Below are 14,131 nucleotides of genomic sequence, written 5' to 3' on the forward strand. Positions count from 1 at the left end.
ATAAGCTTTTGAAATTTTTGAATAATTTAGTACTATTCTTTTTTTTTTTTTTTTTTTTTTCCCTTGAGGCTGGGGTTAAGTGACTTGCCCAGGGTCACACAGCTAGGAAGTGTTAAGTGTCTGAGATCAGATTTGAACTCAGGTCCTCCTGAATTCAAGGCTGGTGTTTTATCTACTTCGCCACCTAGCTGCCCCTTAGTACTGATTCTTAATAAGAAATAAATCATAATTGAGTCAAATAATATATATTGCAAATTTTTTTTAAAAAATCATTAGTCTTTGAAACTTAAGACATGTACTGGTCAAATAAGTCTTAAAATTAGAAGAAACAAACTGTGGAAACTACCAGGAGTATCTTTCAAACATAAATATAAAATAAATGATTCAAATAGCAGAAGTTATTGTACAGCCATGAAAATTTTGGAAGGGAGCATAATAACATCTTCCCAAAAGCCAAATTCAAACTCCAAGTAAAAATTACACACTCTGAAATATAAGCTTATTTATTTAGTCCTTCCTCTCTTGTACTTACTATTCCTCCCTTAGAAATACCAATTCTATGGAGCAATGTCAGGCAGAAACATATCAGTAATGAAAAAAAAATTGGTTTGGGGGGGTTTGTTTCTTTCCCTAAAACCATGTGTCAGGACTAATTACCTATTTACCAAGAGGAACACAGAGACAATAAGAATGAGGAACAAATAAGAATTAAACTTATTAAATCAAAAATATAATTTATGATATTGTGAAAAGGAAGAGAAATTCAAAACAATGCATTTAATAAAAATTCAGGAAAAAATAAGAGTAAATGAAAATTACTCTACTATAATGAGAGGTTGGAGAGGGAGCTAGACAAAGTCTTTTAAATTGGTGAGAAAAATAAAGGGATAAAAATGATGAAATAAATTATTATCTAAAGAAAATAAAGAAAAAAATAACATTTTTTTAAAAATGGAACACTTCATGAATTTGCATATCAATCTTGTGCAAGGCCCATGCTAATCTTCTCTTTATCGTTACAATTTTAGTATATGTGGTGCTGAAGCAAGCACAAAAAAAAAATAACATTTTTAAAGTCAACTTTGAGTACTAAGGAGAGGTTAATTGACCTCTCAATATAAATGGGGGAATAGTAAGAAGGCCAATTAACTTACATTAGCATGAAAATAACTTAAAACTAATGGCACAATATTGATAATGAAACAAATGGAGAACATAAACTTAAGAGTCATATATTCAAATGGGTATGGATTTTAAAAGTCACATTGATTTCAAGAAAATGAGATGATAGAATTAAGAAAATAAACAACATCTACACATTTGGATTTAGTCACAAATTTCCATAATTTGGAAATTATGATGGCTATGTGTGTTTAATAGATGGAAAAAAGAAATTTCTAGATTATGTAATCAGTAAGATGGAAATGTTATTTTACATAGTTTTAGAAATATTAGCAATATTAATAGAACAAGAATATAGAAGTAAAGATATGAAGACATTCACAGAAAAAAATAAATCTATCTCTTTATGTACAAGTTAGTAGCTTACTTAGAAAAAATAGATAATCAGTAAAGAAATTATGGGAATGAATATCTCCAGTAAAGTACAAAGATAAAAAAGGAATTTAAAAGAAAACCCAACAATATTCATTCCAAATGGCCATAGAATCCACAAAATTTATGGGATTTAATTCCTCAAGACAAGATCAAGATTTGCTAATAATGTTCCTTAAACAAGAAAAAACCTTGGGCAAATCATGTTTATTTTTAGGCATTTACTATTTGCTAGGTATTGTGCTATGCACAAAAGATACAAAAAAAGAAGCAAAAATCATCTCCTATCATTAAGGATTCACTACTTAATAAAAGAGACGAGAAGCAAACAAATATGTACAAATGATCTATATACAGAAATAAAAATAAGCACTTAAAAGAGGTTAAACATTAGAATTAAAGTAGGTTTGGAAAGGCTTTCTGTGTAAGATGAAATTTTAGTTGATACTTAGATATAGAGGTAAGATGTTTCAAGGGAGAACATTGGAGGTATGGAATGGAAGATATTGGAAGACAGCCAGAAAAAATGCCCAGACATGAACGCGGAAGTCTCTTGTCCATAAAAATACAAGATCAATCTCACTGGACTAAGGAGTATGTCTTGAGGAGAAAAGTGAAATAATACTAGAAAGTTAGGAGCAGGATAGGTTGCAAAGAGTTTTGAATGCCAAACAAACGATTTTGTATTTGATCCTACAAGCTATAGGGAATCACTAGAGTTTACTGAATATGTGTGGCAAAGTGAGGGTGGGAAGGGGTTAAATATTTGGACTTTGGCTTTGGGAAAATCATTTTAGAGGTCAAATGAAGGATGGATTGGAGTGGTGAGAGACTGAAGAAAAAAGACTCAGTTTGAAGGTATAACAGTGGTAGAAATGTCAGAGAACGGAATGGAACGTATTTGGGAGATAGTGGCAAAATGAAATTAGCAGGTCTTGAAAACAGATTAAATATGAAGAATGAGAGATGGAGAAGAGTAAAAGATGACTCTTAGGATGTGAACCTAAGGAATGGGATGATGTTGCTGACCTTAAAAGTAATAGAAAATAGGAAAAGGAATAGGAAAAACAGTACTAATAGAAAAGTAAGTAGAAGCAGAGAAGATAGGTAGAAAGAAAATGTCAGCTTTGGACATTTTGTATTTAAGACATTCATTGGAGATCAGCTAAGAGGTTAAGATAACAGGTAGATTTGAAAAATTTTAACTGGATATTATTAACTATATCATTATTATTATTATAAGTAACATTTGAATAGTATCTGCTATTCACTTGGTATTATGCTAAATATTTTACAAATATTTCTGTTTTGATTCTTATAGAAATTCTAGGAGGCAAATGTTATTATTGGTGGATTTTGATGTTTGTACTCTGATCTATCATCGTTTTTATTACCTAAAGTATAGGTCTCAACATGTCATGCCCTCAACCCCTACTCAATAAAATCCAATGGCTCCCTAGCACTTCTCTGATCAAACATAAAATCCTTTGATTAGTTTTCAAATTCCTTTATAATCTGCCAGTTCCATAATTTTCCAGTTTTCTCACACCTAACATCTCTTCAAGCGCTCTGAAATTCAGTGACAATGGCCTCCTTGTTGTTCCTGACACAAGATATTCCATTTTCCAATTGGGCTTTTCTAATAGCTATAACTAAAACTAAAACTATACCAGAACTCTCTCCTTCTTCACCTTTTCTTCTGATATTTCCTAGTTTTCTTTAAATCTAAGGAGAATCTTAAATTTTTTAAGAAGTCTTTCCTAGTTCTCCTGAATCTGAGTGCCAACTTTTGTTATTTTACCCTAGTTTTCCTGGATATATTTTGTTTGTAAGTAGGTGTTTCATTTTGTTTTCCCTAATATATTGTAAACTCCTTGAGAGAAGGGACTGTTATGTTGTGGTGTTGTTTGTTGATTTGATTTGGTTTGGTTTTGCTTTTCTTTGTATCCCTATATTTAGCACAAATGCCTGGAATGATAGTGCTGATCTTAAAAGTAATAGAAAATAGGAGTATGAATAGGAAAAACAATACTAATAGAAAAGTTAGTAGTGGGAGAGAAGATAGGTGGAAAGAAAATGTCAGTTTTGGACATTTTGGGTTTAAGACATTCACTGGATATGATCAGGCACATAGTAAATTCTTGTTATAACAATTAAATTCAAGAAATATAGTTTTCATCAACTAAGAACATATACTACTTATGGAAGATATTTTTTTAAGTTGACATGAAAGGCTTTATGAGCTGCAAAAATGTGTGTCAGAAATTAGAATTAAACCAATATTTTAAAACATTTGGTAAATAATCTCAAAATGGATGCCGAAGTTTTATAGACTGTGTCTTTTTTTTTTTTTTTTTCAATAGAAAAGAGTCAAAAACGTTTTACTCCTATGGTTGGGAAGAGAAAACTTTTAACTAAACAAATGGTAGAAATGATCACTAAAGATAAAATACAAAATTTTGATTACCTAAAATTAAAAAAAAAATTAAAAACATAACTAATCCAATTTAAAAAGGAAAGGAATTGTTTACTTTCAAAAGGGGAAACACTTTACAGAAATTATCTCTATAAAGAGAGTATGATCAATGATTTATAATTATCTAACAAAAAAATGGATCAAAAATCATTTTCTAATTTATATGCTCTTTTTACAACTCCTCAGGCATTTTAAGTATTCCAATTTCCTTTTTTAATTTTTTCCAATTTGTGGACTTAAAGTTAAACCTTAGGAATGTCTTTATTTTCATCTCTACTATCAGTAATTTGGACCAATCTTTCATATTATTAATAATAGCTTATAATTCTTCTGAGTAATATTTATCTAGATTTTGACCATTTATCTGTATATACCCAAATATTTACATACAATATATGTAATGTATAATATATATAGTATGTGTGTATACACAATTTACATATTTGTGTACATACATTTATATACATATATCCAGAAAAATACATGTGTGTGTAGAAACACATAAACAGAGCCTAGCAAAGTTGTATTTGCTTAGCATCCCATAAATAGAACTCCAAGGGGCAGCAAGAGGGCAAAGCAGATAGAACACTGATCCTGGAGTAAGGAAGAAAGATCTAAGTACAAATATAGTCTCAGACACTTAATACTTACTGTGTGACCCTATGCAAATCATTTAATACAAATTGCTTTTCATAAATAAATGAATTAATGCATATAAATAAATTGAGAGACAGACAGTAAGACTAATCAGGCAGAAAGAAAAAATTAAGAGAACTCCAAGACAGCTGATTTATAGAAATGATAAATAACAATTTTATTATTAAACAATTATTATTAAACAATCTTATCACTTTTTGAACTCTCTCCTGAGTTCCACAGACCAAGATACTGAGTCTCTAACATGGTCTAGTGGCAATAACATGAAGTTATTATTCCTTTAAAATTCTGTTTTAGATAACATAGGCCATTTTTATTGAGCTGATATCCTAAGCTTTAAATCTAGAAGTGATTTTAATTCTGAAATATTTTAGTTTTGATTTTTTTATTGTAGTAAGTTTATTTATTTTTAATACACATTGCTTATTTGGAACTATGCTCAAAAGTTTATTAAACTGCATACTCTTTGACCCAGCAGTGTTTCTAGTGGGCTTATATCCCAAAGAGATCTCAAAGGGGGGAAAGGGCCCCACCTGTGCAAGAATGTTTGTGGCAGCCCTCTCTGTAGTGGCCAGAAACTAGAATCTGAGTGGATGCCCATCAGCTGGAGAATGGCTGAATAAGTTATGGTATATGAATGCTATGGAATATTATTGTTCTATAAGAAATGATCAACAGGATGATTTCAGAGAGGTCTGGAAAGACTTACATGAACTGATGCTAACTGAAATGAGCAGAACCAGGAGATCATTATACCCAGCAACAAGAAAACTATATGATGATCAATTCTGATGGACATGGATCTTCTCAACAATGAGATGATTTATAGTAACTCCAATAATCTTGTGATGAAGAGAGCCATCTACACCCAGAGAGAGGATGTGGGAACTGAATGTGGATCAAAACATGTATATTCACTTTTTTGATTGTTATTTGCTTGAATTTTATTTTCTTTCTCATTTTTTTTCCTTTTTGATCTGATTCTTCTTGTGCAACAAAATGCATATATGTATATTGGATTTACATATATTTTTACTATGCTTAACATATATTGCCACCTAGAGTTTGGGAGAAGGGGAGGAAATTAGAACACAAGGTTTTGAAAGGATCAGTAGTGAAAATTATCCTTGCATATGTTTTGAAAATAAAAAGTTTCAATTCAAAAAAAAAAAAAAAGAAAAATACACATTGCTTTATGAACCATGTTTGGAGAGAAAAATCAGGTCCAAAGGGGAAAATCGTGGGAGAGGTTAAAAAAAAAAAAAAAAAAACAGAAAAAAAGTGAGCATAGCATGTTTTGATTAACATTCAGTCTCCTTTTTCAGTCTCCTTAGTTCTTTTTCTGGTTGCAGATGGCATTTTTCTGTCCAAAGTCTATTGGTTTTGCTTTGGATTACTGAACCACTGAGAAGAACTCAAGCCTTTCATAGTTGATCATTGCACATTCTTGCTGTTATAGTGTACAATATATTACTGGTTCTGCTTGTTTCGCTCAACATCAATTCATCTAAATTTTTCCAGGACTTTCTATATCAGTTTGTTCATCATTTTTTATAGAACAATAATGTCCTGTTATCTTCACATACCACAACTTATTAGGTCATTCCCCAATTGATGGGCATCTATTCATCTTGCAATGCTTTGCTACCACAAAAGAGCTGCTACAAACATTTTGGCACATGTGGGTCCTTTCCCCTCCTTTATGATTTCCTTGACATTACAGACCCAGTAATGGCATGGCTGGGTCAAAAGTTTTAAATATTTTGAAAACTATATATTTTATTTTAAAAGAAAATTTCATAATCCAGTGATTATGTTTCAGTATGTTTATTTGTGTCCTTATGTTACTAGATGTCTACTTTCAATTTCAAAATTAGTATTTATAATGAATTTTGAATGAGTGTTGTGTTTTAGTATGGAATAATTTGGTCTTGAAATAAAGTTATTTCCAAAAATGCCAATGGGGAGACATTTGTTTCCTTAATGATCCCTTCAGGTACTATGTTCTGAATGTTTATCAGCATGAATTATTTAAAGATTGCCTTGCAGGGTGATGGAATCTTCTATATAGAGAATAGTAATCAACCTGCATTCAGTTTAAGGAGATAAGCTCTTTTATCCCTACCATTAAATATTTTTTTTTCTTTCAATGAGATCAACTTCATTTCTTAAGATGCCAGTGTAAAAAAATCAAGTATGAAAAACATCACTATGGTGTAAAACTACCATTGGTTATTGCATCCATATCATTATATACTGTAATCAATGCAACAAAGAATCCTTGAGAGCCTAGTAGGTGCATGGCATGGGAAGGGACAAAAAGGTAATTGATTACAAATTGACTAAATTCTAGGAGCTTTTTAAACATTTAATAAAATTTAATTATGAGGAATACTAGGTGAAACCCAAAGCAGAAACTCTGATTTAGTTTTATAAGCACATCAAAAGACTAAGGGATGCATCTGCTCTATGACTCTGGACAAGTCATCTTTTTGGTCCTTATGCTCCTCACCAGTGAAATGAGTTACCTGGAGTAAATCATCCCTAAACACTTTTCCTAATTTAAATTTATGATGCAAATGTGTTCTGGCTTTGTCAATATATTTTGGATGAAACTGTGTTTTTTTGTCTGTTTTTCTATTTATGGCTTATCCCACTTTGTGCCCTCGGTGAAAGATTATATAAGAACATGCAGATGCCTGTGAATTCATATTTTAGAATGTGACAATATTTTCATTGTTGTTAGATTGTGGTATGTAAAAGTAATCCTTTAGTGTCTCTGATAATTAATATTAACAATTAAATTAAAATAATTAATTCATTTGAAGCAATGTGAGGCACTATGTTGAAGTGTTCTTAAAGCCAGAAAGCCTTGAGTTCAATTTTTATTTCTGAGACATGTTGGGTAGGTAACCATGAAAAATTTATTTAATTTTCCATGATGTAGGCACTTCCTAAAGAAGATGAATTGCAGAGAAAGTATCAGTTTATACTGTTAAAAGAAATGTCCACATTTCAGGATATCCCTATACTAAATGATGTCATGTAGATCAAGTCATTTCCATAAATGTAAAAAACGCAAGAGAGCTGGTGTTATATATTTTATATATTTCTTACAGTAGCAGATTGTTGTTATGCCATTTTCAGGTCTGGCCATAAGAAACTATAAGAAAGTTGTTTTACATATTCCATAAGTAGAGAAGGAATAGGTTGGAGAAAGCTCAGGCAGATGAATAGATAAAGAGAAATACCCCTAGACATATGCACAAAAGTGTTATACATTTATTCTTCCTGCTATGTATAGAGTTGGATCTAAGCTAAAGTATGGGAATATTTAAGCATACGCAACCCTAAATTCTCCAAAAGTAAGATCTTGAAAAGTTTAGGAAGATACTACCTACCAAGAAATATTTAAAACTTTAGCTCAGAAGACAAACAAACCAAGTAAAATGAAATAAAAGCTAATTTGCTTATAGTATCCTTTTTTATTTTTAAATCTTGTATACATTTTGAGCTTATTTGTATATGGTAAGAGATGTTGGTCTATGTCTAATTTCGTTCATACTGCTTCAGAAGTTTCTTCCCCCAAATAGTGATTTCTTCCCCCAATAATAGGGCAACTTTTTACATTTGCACATTTTGTACCTTATATATTCAGTTAATCAATCACTCTTTCTTTTGTAGTACCTTATCATTATTACTTTTAGTTATTATTTTGTAGTATACATTGTTATCTGGTATTGCTACATCACCATTATTCATTTTTCTTCCCATGTTCCGTTGAGATTCTATATTATTTTTCCTTAAAGTGAATTTTTAAATTATCTTTTCTTGCTCTATAAAATGATCCTTTTATAGTTTGATTAGTATGGCATTGAGTAAATTAATTTATTATATTGACAGCAAACTTGGAGTAAGCATTTTGTCTCCAGTAGATTTGTCTTTATATGAAGATGCTTTTGTAGTCATGATCATAGTTCTTGTGTGTGTGTGTGTGTGTGTGTGTGTGTGTGTGTGTTGGCATTTAGACTCCCAAGTATTTTATACACTGTGAAGTTGTTTTAAATTAAGTTTTTCTTTCTTTCTTGCTAGGATGCTGATGATTTATGCTCGGGTTTTTATAGCCTAAAAGTTCACATTAAAGTTTTTATTTGTTTCAACTAGTTTTTTCCTTGATTCTCTCACATTATCTAAGTATGCCATCAAATTATCTTCACTGATTTTTTTTTTGTCTTGCTGCCTATTCTTATTCATTTAATTTATTTTCCCTTGTTTCATTGCTATAGTTAGCATTTCTAGGATGAAACTGAATAATAATGGTGATAATCATCATACTTGGTTCACTTCTGGTCTAATTGAATTTGCCACATCTTTTAACTATTTATCTATTCATAGACTGATTCATAGTCATATATTTGCACCAATTTCCTAAAACCTTGGATAATAGACTTTAATCAGTGAGCTCTCTTGGTGATCTCATTAGCTTCCAGAGATTTCATTATCATCTCTATGCAGATAATGCCAGTATCTACATATCCAGCCTACACTTTTGCCTGCATAACAGTTCCCATTCACTAATTGTCTACAGAATATGTATAACTACTTCTCCACAGAGAGATTGAACTCAATAATCCCCTTTTTGTAACATTTTTATTTCTTTTTAAAGTACCAATATCCTTTTTTTTTTCTTTAAGACATTTTATTTGTAATATATGAGTGACATATTACCCACTAACTTTATTTTAAAAAAACTGTTGAGCATCTAGTATTGTATATGATCCAAGATTAGAGCTTGTGTTTGAGGAATATAGGAACTGATAAAATCACTAAGACAGGATACAAATTATAATCATAATAGTGAGGATATGTCATATTATAGGAGAGATGCAACCAATTGCTATGGAATTGATATAAGGGGGAATAGGGTTTCAAAATAATGAAAAAATTATGGAAGAAGTAGCATTTTAGCTGGATCCAGAACGATAAATTGATTTTTACCAGGAAAGATAGATAGATCCCAAACAAGGATATTTGATTATAATGGAGGGCAATGATTCCAAATGCAAATAAAATTTAAATAAAAATAGGGATCACTAAACCTTAATAAGAATATTGACTTAGAAAAATATATTAGTTATAACTATTCTTTTTTTTTTTTTTTTTTTTTTTGCTTATTTTGTTAAATGCTTCTCAATTATATTTTAGTCTGTGGGACAGTTTTTGACACCTCTAATTTAAGGCACATGAAGCAGAATTTTTGATTTTGTTATTCAGTCATTTCAGTCACATCTGACTGACTCCATTTGGAATTTTTTCTAGACAAAGATACTAGTGTTTTGGCATTTCCTTCTGCAGCTTATTTTATGGATGAGGAACTTTTATGGATGAGGAAACTGAGATCAGCAAACCATATTAAGAGACTTGCTTATGGCCACATAGTTATAAAGTATATGAGGCCAAATTTGAACTCAGGAAGAAAAGACTTACTTGACTCTTACCTGAACCATGTAACTATCCCATGAAGCATAATAGCAGGAAATAAAGCTTGTAAAAGCTGAAATTAGCCAAATCATACAGGATATTAAGTAATAGGCTAAGAAATGTAGACTTTATTTCAGTAAATAATAAAAACAAACACAAAATTTTTGAACAGAAAAATGATGTGTTTTAAGAAGCATATCTGTTGAAAATATTTATAAAAGGCATGGATAGTTTAAAAACCTTGAATAATTTTCAAATGTGTTTGTTTAAAATAAGAAATTTGGTAAAGAGATGATTAAAGGTGAAGAAAGGATATGAGAACTGTTTCTGAATACTTGAAGGATATGTCATAAATTTCATAAAGTTCTTGCTGATATGTACTAGATGACCATTGACGTCCATCCCAATATTACACAGTTCTATGTGTTTGTTTGTTTTATTTTTAATAAGATGAAATGAAAAGGGCAATGACTAGGCAGTCACATTAAGGGAGATATCAGTAAGGTAACTATCACAAAATTTCATGTAAAAGAAAATGAGGGCTTCAAAATAGCAGTGTGAATGGAAGAAAATAATAGATATTTTAAAATAGAATCAGGAAGACTTTATACATATTTGGCTAATAAGATTGAGATTACAAATATAACTTTTTTTAATGGTTTCTTCATTTCCAAATATAGGGACTAAAAAATAACCTGAATTCATTTATTGGAATACATGATGAAATCCCTTCTGTACAAAATTAATAACAAATGAATGAAAAAAAAAATAAAAAAATGATTATTAAGACAAAGAATGAACAACAGATACCATCTCATTGCAACAGGATTTGTATTCACACCTTAAGAGTTTCTGGTATATTATAAATCTCCTAAGAGACACTGCTCCTGAGACATATCTGTGATGGCACTAAAAACCAACCCTCTCAGGGGTTAAAAAACAAAAAGTATCAGCTTTTAGAAGTCTGCCAACAATGCTGCACAACAGTTTGGAACAAGGAAATGAACCGCTGCATCCAATGGAAACTGCCATGGGACTTTAGGCAGGTAAAGTGTAATTAACTAAATTAGAAGTAATGAAAATGCTCCGCTTAAACTGCGTAGAAACTGTACAGAGATTTGCTATACTATAGAGCTTCGTGGTCCATTTGAACTCCTGCATACAATTAAAAGACATTTCCTCTAAAAAAGATCAAGGGATTTTCATCAGGGAAAATTACTACCGCTTGCCAGCTCTTTCCTAATGAGTTTTTAAATCTGCCTATATTGTATGTGTGCCAATTGGCCCCATTTTGCCTTCAGTAAGGTGGATGACACCATGCATGGATCCCTTTTCTCTCTGGGAAAAACCAGTATTGGAAAAGATATTTTGAAAGGCATTCATAGGATCAGAATCCATGTACAGAATCTGTTTTAGGAATCTTGGCAGTAGGAATCAAAATATGGGCAGTTAGTGTTAGATATGAACTACATTTCATTCCAGCTGCAATAATTTTCTCCAAAGGGAATATTCTACTTAGAATATTCTACTTACTCTTGTGGATGATTGGCTGTCCTAATTACAAAAAGGTAAATCTATTTCAGCAGGTTTCTTAAACTCTAGCCTGTGAACTTCTTTTTTTTCATAGTTTTGGAAATTGTATTTCATTATAATTGTTTTTCTTGTAACAGTATGGGTTTTATTGTAAGCACATAAAGACTTTATTTTGAGGAATCTATAGACTATACCTAATTGCTAAAGGAGTCCATGACTTGTTCTCTCCCTCCCCCCCCATCTCTCTCTCTCTCTCTCTCTCTCTCTCTCTCTCTCTCTCTCTCTCTCTCTCTCTCTCTCTCTCTTATAGGTACACACATCTATGGTTAAGAAATACAGGTTAAGAGAGTCATCCTATAAAAAGTGATCATGCATAATTGGGGGTTTTTAAATATAAAAGTTTATATTAGCAATGGATTTTTTAAGAACAATTTGTTTTTGAAGATGCTCGTTCAATGAGGACATTTGGAAGAATTTCAGTGAAATAAAATGATAAGAAAATATGACTGCATGTCCAAGTCTTAGAAGCATAAATAGACATATATGTTAGATGATCAGTTTAGAACTAGAAGAGTTCTTAGTGATCATTTGCTCTGAAGTTAATGAAACTAGCATTAAGTTAGTTGTCTGGATTTACATGGACATAAGGCCTCATAACAGTGTGGATATTATATAAGTTAAAAAAGTAAGTCAGGTTTCCTGGTTACATTATTATGAGGAACTAAGATTGATTAGGACTTTACTTCCTAGAAATCCACAAGGATATATCTCTTGACATTAGATGCTTTTCATTTATCACTTTTTTCTTCCCTCTCTTAAGGTCCATGAATTGCCTTTATTTCCTCTTCAACAACATTTTGTGTTACTTCCAACCAAGTACTTCCCTAATGATCTAGCTTACTGACACATAGAAAACATAGTCTGTTGGTGTCTTCTTCAGGCAGTTACTACCGAAAAGGAGGCAACAGAGAATAGATGGAACTTTTTTCTGCTCCACTTCTTTCTTTTATATATGTATGTGGGGGGGGCAGGTAGGTGGCGCAGTGGAGAGAGCACTAGCCCTGAAGTTAAGGAGAACCTGAGTTCAAATCTGCCCTTAAGACACTTAACTTCCTAGCTGTATGACCCTGGGCAAGTCACTTAACCCCAATTGCCTCAGGAGGAGAAAATAAATGTGTGTGTGTGTGTAACTTTACTCATACACACATACACACACACATATATGTTTGGATATATATATATATATATATATATATATATATATATATATATATATATATATATATATATATATACACATATACAATATAGTAAATGATAAAGATCTCTCAGTAGATACATATATATGTTCATGAATATGAATAGGAAAATAACAAATATAGTTAATTAAATAATAATAAAATAATAATTAATTAATTAAAAAACAAATACATAAACATATATATGTGTAGATTTGTGTATGTCTGTGAATGTTGATTTGAAGAAAGTACTAAAGGTTTAGGTATAATATACATGGGGGAAAAAAAAAACTTTGCTTAGCATGTGTTTTCATAAGAAAATGAGTCACAAAGTTTAAATAGCTTTTTCTAAAATCATGTAGCTAATAAGTAGTATAGCTAGAATTATTGTTGAAATTAGACACCCAGGCAGTACAATATATAAAATAACAAACCTGGCATTAGGAAAACTGATTTTGAGTTCAAATTTGACCTTAACCATTTAAGATTTACATTATCAAATCCCTTAATTCTATTTGCCTGAGTTTCCTCATCTAGAAAATGAATTAGAGAAGGAAATCCAAGTTACTTCAGTATCTTTGCCAAGAAAATTTATATATGTGGATATCCTTTACATGTCTCTAAGTTATGACTCTTCTCTAAGTGGGGGTCTGGGCAAAGAAAAAAAAAAAAAAAAAAAAAAAAAGAAAGAAAGAAAATGCCAATTATGTGCTAGGCCTAGTTGTAAATCTGCCTGAACTTTTGATGGGGGGCAGGGGAGAGGCACTGCAGTCATGAAGGAAAGTCAATGGAAACTATCATGCATGAGAGGGATGCATTACATTTCTAGTTAGAATATTTTCATTAGCATCCAGGTTTTAATTTACTATGTGACTTTAAGCAAGTCACCTAATATCAGTATTAACTCCCTCATCTGCAAAATTAAGAGATTAAATTAGAATCTTGTCAGTATGTGATTTTGTTTTTAAATCGCATCTAACTAGGATCATAAAAGCACCTTACTGGATACTTGGTAGGAAGCCCTAATCCAGTTCAGGTTTTTACACTGATGCATCACAAAAAATGTTATCCATGAACTTTACTCATTGCAGCTCCAGTTCTCCTAGAATTCCAGCTACTATGTAAGACATTGCAACTAATCTGAATCTATGGTAGCTCACCAGCTACCATATAGTGGTAGATGAATCACAGT

At 31.3% G+C, this 14,131-nt stretch overlaps 1 non-coding gene across 1 annotated transcript; it reads right to left on the reverse strand.

Moving 5' to 3' along the window:
- Positions 1-945: 945 nt before the first annotated feature.
- LOC141548134 (U6 spliceosomal RNA) lies at positions 946-1,052 on the reverse strand. The gene has a single exon (XR_012483822.1). It is a non-coding gene; the product is annotated as a U6 spliceosomal RNA (small nuclear RNA).
- Positions 1,053-14,131: the final 13,079 nt, after the last annotated feature.

This window comes from Sminthopsis crassicaudata, chromosome 6, assembly GCF_048593235.1.
Source record: "Sminthopsis crassicaudata isolate SCR6 chromosome 6, ASM4859323v1, whole genome shotgun sequence".
NCBI classification, from domain to species: Eukaryota; Metazoa; Chordata; class Mammalia; order Dasyuromorphia; family Dasyuridae; genus Sminthopsis; species Sminthopsis crassicaudata.